This window comes from Mirounga angustirostris, unplaced genomic scaffold (assembly GCF_029215605.1).
Source record: "Mirounga angustirostris isolate CCGP_5_RB_7025 unplaced genomic scaffold, mMirAng1.0.hap1 SCAF_10, whole genome shotgun sequence".
In the NCBI taxonomy this organism is placed as follows: domain Eukaryota; kingdom Metazoa; phylum Chordata; class Mammalia; order Carnivora; family Phocidae; genus Mirounga; species Mirounga angustirostris.
The window spans coordinates 45,959,817-45,966,018 of NW_026991718.1; the positions used below are offsets into that span (position 1 = coordinate 45,959,817).

Genomic DNA, 6,202 nt, shown 5'->3' on the forward strand with positions numbered 1-6,202 from the left:
CTCCACCAAGTTCCTTCCCCAGGAACGATGCTCAGCATCTCAGCATTAAGCCTCCCTAGCTTTGAACTATGTCTATGAGCATCTGTTTTTTCCCTTGATTTATTTTGTGCATCCATTAGCAAGATGTGTCCTCAGGAATCAGAAAAGCCTAAGAGAGGTTATTTTTGGGATCTGGGAATGCTAGAAAAATTTTCCATATAAATTAATGATAATTGCTTCTTCACTTTATGCCATGTTGTGGCTTATGTAAGGTTTCATAAGAGCACTCTACTTATAGATAGTGAGGGAAACCTGTATTTTAAGTGAGGTTCTTGTAAATAGCATACAGTTGCATCATAATTTTAAGTATACTCTTGTGATCTTAATTTTTTTAATTGTTGTAATTAGATTACATATAATGCAATTACTGATGTGGTAAGAGCTTATGACTGTCGTTTTACTTTTTGTTTTCCGATTGTTCTATTTGTTTTTCAGTTCTGTGTTTTCTTTTTCTTCTTTTCCTGTAGGTTACTTGAACATTGTTTGAACTCCATTTTAATTTATCTGTGATGTCTGTAAGTGTATCTTTTTGTTTAGAATTTTTAATTATTTTCTTTAGGTTTTATATTGTGACTACATAACTTATAACAGTCTACTGGTGTCAACATATGACTAGTTGGAGTAAAGTATGCAAAATTTTTCTACCCTTACATTATTCTACCTTACCTCAATTATAATTATCTTAAATATTTCCTGAGAGCTAAAGTAGACAGTTTTGTAATTTTTGCTTCAAAAATTCACTGAGAGCTAAAGTAGACAGTTTTATAATTTTTGCTTCAAACATCAGGTATAATTTAGAAAACTTAATAGGAGAAGGGAAGTCTATTGTATTTGCCCATAATTTTGCTTTCTGTTGTTTTTTTTCTTCCTTTTTGATGTTTCAAAATTTGTTCCTTTATCATTTCTTTTCTGTTTAGATAACCTTCTTAAGCCATTATTTTAGGGTAAATCTTCTGGCAACAATTCTCATTCATTTTTGTTTCTGTTTTGTTTATTTTATTTTATTTTCCATCATCTGAGACTGTCTTGAATTCCTCTCTATTTCTGAAGTCTTTTATTCTTGGGTGTATATTCTGGAATGAAGTTCTTTTATTTCAGCACTTTAAAACATACTACTTCTGGGGTGCCTGGGTGGCTCGGTTGGTTAAGCGTCTGCCTTTGGCTCAGGTCACGATCCCAGAGTCTTGGGATCTAGTCCTGCATTGGGCTCATTGGGCTCCTTGCTCAGCGGGGATCCTGCTTCTCTCTCTGCCTGATGCTCCCTCTGCTTGTTCTCTCTCTCTCTCTCTGACAAAAAAAAAAAAAAAATGCTACTTCCTTTTGGCCTCCATGAATTCTTATCAGGAATTCACTATCATTAGAAAATTTTCTCCTATAGGTAAGGTGTTGTTTCTGTTTGCTTTCAAAATTTTTATTTTCCTTTAATTTTCAAAAGTTTACTATTATGTCTGGGCATGAATTTCTTTGGGTCTATCTTGCTTGGGATTTGCTCAGTTTAATGTATGTCTAATTTGGGGAAGTTTTCAACTTCTATTTCTTTGAATACTTTCCCCAACTCTGCCCTTTTCTCCTTCTCCTGGAACTCTGATAACATGTATGCTAGATATTTTGTGATAGTCCCACAGATTCCTGAATCTCTATTTTTGCATTATTTTCCAAATTATATTCTTTCTGTTCAAACTGTATAATTTCTACTGTTCTCCCTCCAGGGTTCTTATTTATATTTTCTATTTCTTTGCTAAGGATTTCTGTTTTAAAAAATACATCACATATGTTCATAATTGCTCATAGAGGCATTTTTATGATAAATGATTTAAAATTCTTGTCAGATATTTCTAACATTTGTATCACTTAAGTGTTGGTATCTGTTGATTACCTTTTCTCATTTAAGTTGAGATCTTCCTGGCTCTTTGCATGTCAAGAGATCTTTGAATTAAGTCCTAGATATTTGGGGGACTATGTATGAAATTGTGGATCTCATTTAAGTCTTGGTTTGGCTAGCCTTCTTTGACACTAGTCTGGCAGGGGAAGGGAGAGTACCGCTCGGTACTGCCAGCTACAGTGAAAGTCCCGATTCCCTACTCAGCCTCCTTTGACTGTAGAGGAGGTAACTTCTCTTTACTACTGAGTAGTGATAAAGTCCTGACTATCTACTGACACCACCTCAGTCAAGAATAAGGAGGTACCCTGGGGCACCTGGGTGGCTCAGATGGTTAAGCGTCTGCCTTCGGCTCAGGTCATGATCCCGGGGTCCTGGGATCGAGTCCCGCATCGGGCTCCCTGCTCAGCGGGGAGCCTGCTTCTCCCTGTGCTTCTCTCTCTCTCTGTCTCTTATGAAATTAAAAAAAAAAAAAAAAAAAAAGAATAAGGAGGGGTACTCTGTTACCTTCAGGTGGAGATAGAAGTACCGGATCCCCACATGGTCTCCACCTATGTCAAAGGAGAAAAAGAAAGACAGCCTAGTTGCCACTCATTCTGCAAGGATAAAAGTCCTGGCTCACCACTCAGACTTATCTGATCCATCGTAATTGACAGGAGGGTTAGGCAATTTTTTTTTTTTTTAAGAGAAGTAAGCCTTTATTTCCTTGTTTCACAAATAAAGTTGGCTGAATCGGTTGCTTTTCGGTGATTAGTGAAAGAGACCAAATCCCCTCTCCTTGTCTGACTCCTGTGACTCTTCCTTTGCTTCAGCCTTGGCTGGGGCTGCAGCAGCAGCAGGTGCAGCAGTGGTGATGGTGGCCACAGGGGCAGTAGCCACAAATGCAGATGGATCAGCCAAGACGGTCTTGACCTTTTCAGCAAGTGGGAAGGTGTAGTCAGTCACCACAGACAAAGCCAGGACCTGCTTGTATCTTTTGATGGTAGAATGGGTCACTGATGCAATGGTCAGGTAACCTATCTGCAGACGTACACTGGCAACACTGCGGACACTTTCCATGAAGCGAGAATGCAGAGTTTCCTTTGTGATGTAAGCACTTCAGGGTTGTAGATGCTACCATTGTCAAACACCTACTGGATGGTCATCCCAAAGGAGAAGGGGGAGATGTTCAGCATGGTTAGCTTCGCTGGCTCCCACTTTGTCTCCAGTGTTAAACATCTGCACATCACTCAGGATTTCAGTGGTTCCCCTGGAGATTCTAGTGGTGATGCCTAAATCCTGGAAGAACAAGGTCTTCTCAGGCCCCAGACCAGTTCTCTGGGCTGACACAGAGACTACGTGGGGCTATTCCACCAGCACAGGTAGCATCTGACACCTTATTGGCCAGCAGTATGTCCCTGATCTCAGTGAGGTCCTCCTTGGTGAACATAAAGCCCACATTCCCCCTAATGTGAGGCGATAGTTTCTGCAGAGCAGGGTTGTTCTCCAGATGCCTTCAGATGACCTTGTGTATCGTGGTGTTCTTGCCCATCAGTACCACACCCTTCCCATGGACATGTGGATCTGCTGCATCTGCTTGGAATCCATGTTGCCTGCTCCCACAGTGAAGCATTTTGGCTATTCATCTAAAAGTTGGATGATCTCGGAGCATCTTGGTGGCTCAGTTCGTTGAGCGTCTGCCTTTGGCTTAGGTCATGATCTCAGGGTTCTGGGATTGAGCCCCGCATCAGGCTCCCTGCTCAGTGGGGAGTCTGCTTCTCCCTGTCACTCTCCCTGTGCTCTTAATCTCAAAAAAAGAAATGTAAATAAATAATTAATTAATAAAGTTGGATGATCTCAAGGAAGTATTTGGACTTCTGGGTCACCCTGTCTTCCCTGGGCATCATGGTGGTGCATTAGGGATTGCCATGCAGGGTTTAAAGACAATGTCACTTTCTTGAGGATGCCTGGAGAGAGGAAGGGCAAATTTTTATAACTAGTGGAGAGTGGAAGTCTAGGTTACATCCTAGGCATTTGCTGGTGTGAGTAGAGGTGGGGCCACAATTTTTTCTGTGCTGTTTGGTTAGAGTAAAGTAGCTGTTTTCTAAAAGCTTTTGTTTGTTTGTTGTTTTAAATCGTGCTAGACTGTCCCTTTTATGATCCTTTTAAAACCAAACAGGAGCAAACTTTTGTTAGGGCTTTTATTGTCTGTGCCCATTGACATTTACAAGTTACTGGCTTTTGTAACACCAAGTCTGCAATATATAAAGATAAAAGAAAACCCACAGACTCGGCACTGTTATTTCCTGGATGCCAACGTCCCCTGCCAGTCTGCCTTCTTCTCTCCAGTATTTTTTTTTTTAATGTAATTAGTGGAAAGAGTAGAGGATTACTTCTTTATTTTTTAGGAAAGAGAAGTCTTTTCTTATTCCTTTTAATTTTGCTACCAAGGTTTTAAGTGATTAATTTCTAAGTCATCTGGATTACATCTTTAACAGTTTGGGTTTTTGGTTGCTGTTGTTTTGGTTTTTTTAGGTTACATTGCATTTTGAAATTCTTGTATTTCTGGTGATGTACTTTTGGTGCCACAACCTATGTATTATAGATTGAAGGATAAATAAATGTGTGTGTATGTGTGTGTGTCCCTCTTCCCCAAATTGTGTTGATTCAATCATCTTATAGCTCTCTGATGCAGAAGAAAACTCTGCCATCAATATGTGTGTGTGTGTGTTTATTGTGTGTATATGTATATGCATATATGTATATATTTTTTTTCTTGCTAACTTACTGCACTTGTGCTTCATCGAAATTTCAGAATCATCTCAGAGATTGGGTTTGTTTTGGTTTTAATCAGTTATACCCAAAAAGAAGCAAACTGTTTATATTCACTCTAATTTTCTTTTCCAGTTCAGAGACCCTCTAGGGTGACCTTCCCCAAGGCCATAGTTGAATCAAGATTTATACCTCCCATCTTTTCCAGCGACTTCTCATCCCTGATCCCAGAGATTCTAAAATAAGAGTGCATATCTATTGGAATCTGCTTCACATACTTGAGGGCAATAGTTGTCTTGAATTGGTGAATGGTGGGTCATTGGCTTATCACCTTGTCTACTTGTTTCTGTAGTATATCTTGCCTAAAAGCCTCAAAGTTTCTTGCATATTATTATCTGTCACAAAGTGTGTGGGACTATTGACATTTTTAAAAATTTTGTTTTAAATTAACTTAATTATGCCCCTAAGTCCCCATTCTTCCAGGCTGGTGGAAAATTTAATCTCAGAAATTCTTATATTCTAACAATTACCATGTACCCAAATATCACCTTCAGAGAGACAAGCTCTTCCTGGCACTTTAAGTGAGGGCTCTGCCAACAAGATACCATGTATCCATACAGCCGTTAGCAGTGAAAGAGTCCAGGGGATGAATGCAGACAGTAGAGCCAAACAGTTACAAGTCAAATATTGTCTCTACAAGTAGTTGTGCAGCATTGTGTATTATATAACTTCTCTTTGCCTCAGTTTTTTCATCTGTAAAATGTAAATTCTAGTATGTGATCTCAGAATATCTTATTAAGGATTAAATGAATAAATGGAGGTGAAGTTCTCCAAACAATGCCTTGCACACAGCAAGCTCTAGACGTGAGTTTTTACTAATAAAATGCATATATCAGTGTAGCCATTCAATTATTGATATAAATTATAAAGTATATTAATGATTGATATAAATTATAAAGTGTGTTAATTTATAATTAATATAAAAACTATCATATTAAAATGACCAACTGCTTTTATAGGAAGTACTAAATGTAAAAGCACAATTTCTTTTTTTTTTTTTTAAGATTTTATTTATTTATTTAACAAGAGATAGGGAGCACAAGTAGGCAGAGCGGCAGGCAGAGGGAGAGGGAGAAGAAGGCTCCCTGCTGAGCAGGGAGCCCGACGCAGGGCTCGATCTCAGGACCCCGGGATCATGACCTGAGCTGAAGGCAGATGCTTAACTGACTGAGCCACCCAGGTGCCCCCAAAGCACAATTTCAAAATATTAATTAATCTCAATTTTTGTTAGCAACAATTTTTTTTTTTTTTTTTTTTTTTGAGAGCACAGGGGAGGGTTAGAGGGAGAGGAGAGGGAGAGAGAGAATCTTAAGCAGGCTCCATACCCAGTGCAGAGCCCAATGTGGGGCTCAATCTCAAGACCCTGAGATCATGACTTGAGCCAAAATCAGGATTTGGACACTTAACCAACTGAGCCACCTAAGCATTGTGGGTAACATTCTTAATTACAGATGTAAACCTAATAGTTTTTGT

General features: G+C 39.1%; 1 pseudogene; it reads right to left on the bottom strand.

Moving 5' to 3' along the window:
• Positions 1-2,668: 2,668 nt before the first annotated feature.
• LOC123850760 (large ribosomal subunit protein uL10-like) lies at positions 2,669-3,801 on the bottom strand (annotated as a pseudogene).
• Between the last annotated feature and the right edge of the window lie 2,401 nt (positions 3,802-6,202).